The sequence below is a fragment of the Drosophila obscura genome, unplaced genomic scaffold (assembly GCF_018151105.1).
Source record: "Drosophila obscura isolate BZ-5 IFL unplaced genomic scaffold, ASM1815110v1 contig_31, whole genome shotgun sequence".
Lineage (NCBI taxonomy): Eukaryota > Metazoa > Arthropoda > Insecta > Diptera > Drosophilidae > Drosophila > Drosophila obscura.
This window is the reverse complement of record NW_024542819.1, coordinates 170,876-172,642: the sequence shown is the minus strand read 5'-3', so window position 1 is coordinate 172,642 and position 1,767 is coordinate 170,876. Positions and strand designations below refer to the sequence as shown.

Sequence of the window (1,767 nt, the reverse complement as noted above, 5' to 3'; positions counted from 1 at the left end):
AAAAAGTTTAAATTAGTAGAGTTAGGCAGTGCGCAGATGTTCCTCCAGTGCGATCTTGAATTGCTTCGCGCCACTTATGGCCTTAAGGCCGTGGGGAAGTTGGTTCCAAATGCGGACAGCATATACGAAGAATTTTCGCATTTTGCAGCAGTACTTGTATTTAACTGGCATAATGTTTCTGGTCCTTCTTGACGTGCTAAACCTAAGTCTTTCGTATAGGTAACAAGGTTCTTTGGTGTATATAATTTTCTGCAATAATGTCACCCTATGGTTTGTCCAGGATTTAAGTGGCATATCGAATATCTTAATCTTTACGTCAGAAATACGGTCAGTTCTACGTCTATTATTAATATGTCTCGCGATATTATTAAAAGCAACTTGCAGCCTTCGTTGGCTAGCGGAGTTACAGACACTTCGATACCATAAAGAAGTACTGGTGTGAGGTATATTGTTGCAATTGTTTGTTTGATTTTCAGTGGTAAAAAGTCTTTTGTTATATATAGCGATCTTAGGATTCCATATGTTTTTCCAACTGATTTACTTATGTGGTCATCCCATGTCAACGTTTGATTAAATGTAAAACCCAAATTATTGGCCCGTTTTTCAATCCTAGCCCATTGATTTTTGCCCACTGACTTACGGGTTTTAATTCACTCCCTGCAGTTCTGGCTGTCACGGCATGAAAGTGTCATAGGAAAAATTGTTCGGGCTCGACGTCGACAAAGGCAGCGACGTCGACGTCAGCATGAAATTCTGACCAGCTTCAACTGCTGCAGATCGAAGCTGACTCGTAAGAAAGAGAAGCAGATATCCATAGATTTCCCTCTCTCCATATTTTTAGTTTTCTCTACCTGCATTCGACCCTAACTCTTCTACTCTCGCGCATTTCGTCTGAGGGGAGAAAAACCGATTATTTGGTGCAATCTTTTGTTGCGAGCGGCTGTGATTTTTTTGAGTTGAGCGTCTTTTTACATGTTTATTCCTTTTAAAAGTGGGTTTTCAGTGTTTTTAAAGTCAGGTAAGTGGATTCAGTGATTACAGTGCGCGTTGTTAGTTAAATTAAATTTGTACATGGGTTTCGCAAGAACAAATATGTTTAGATTCTAGATCATTCAAGCGGTGTGGTCCCGTTAACCATGTGCGTCGCTGCGAGTGTTTGTTTTTGCTCGAGGAAACCCATGTAACTGCAAATACAGCATTTTTAATTAAAAAATATATATGTACAAATTGACTTATTTATTTACAGATCAAAACATTTCTGAAGTCAAAATCAAAATATTAGTCCAGGAGTAATTGTTTAAAATGCCTCAAAGGTAAAATCAAATTTCATATGTGTATTGCTTTATACAAATCTGAACATAACTCAGAAGTTAGTTCAGAAAATATTACCTTCCGTGGCTAAATATTTTTATTTTTTATATCATTTCAGGAGCATTGGTGCTTATTAACTTGATCGAGTCAGTTAAGGAAGGCCCTACAGATAATTAAAAATAATTAAATCAATGAAAAATCTAGAAAATCTGTGTAAAATAAATATATTTACTTTTATTTGAATGAAGTGTTTAAAGAAATTTTTGGGTGGCTTTCACTTATGAAATTATCCGTGAAATTCCGTTAAATTTAATGAGAAGTCTCACAGGTGATTTCATATAGGACATTCAAAAGAGTCACGAGTGATTTCATATGGGATATTTCGAATGAATCACGAGTGATTTCATATAGGACATTTTCGGGAGTTTCCCCAGTGAAATCACTCGTGGCATATCC

At 36.5% G+C, this 1,767-nt stretch overlaps 1 long non-coding RNA gene across 2 annotated transcripts; it reads left to right on the top strand.

Annotated features, from left to right (window-relative positions):
* Nucleotides 1-810: 810 nt before the first annotated feature.
* LOC121404691 lies at nt 811-1,536 on the top strand. Of its 2 annotated transcripts, none has more exons than XR_005968141.1 (3): nt 811-1,018; nt 1,247-1,313; nt 1,430-1,536. It is a non-coding gene; the product is annotated as an uncharacterized LOC121404691 (long non-coding RNA). The 2 variants fall into 2 exon arrangements; XR_005968142.1 differs by having other exon boundaries at nt 811-1,180.
* Nucleotides 1,537-1,767: the final 231 nt, after the last annotated feature.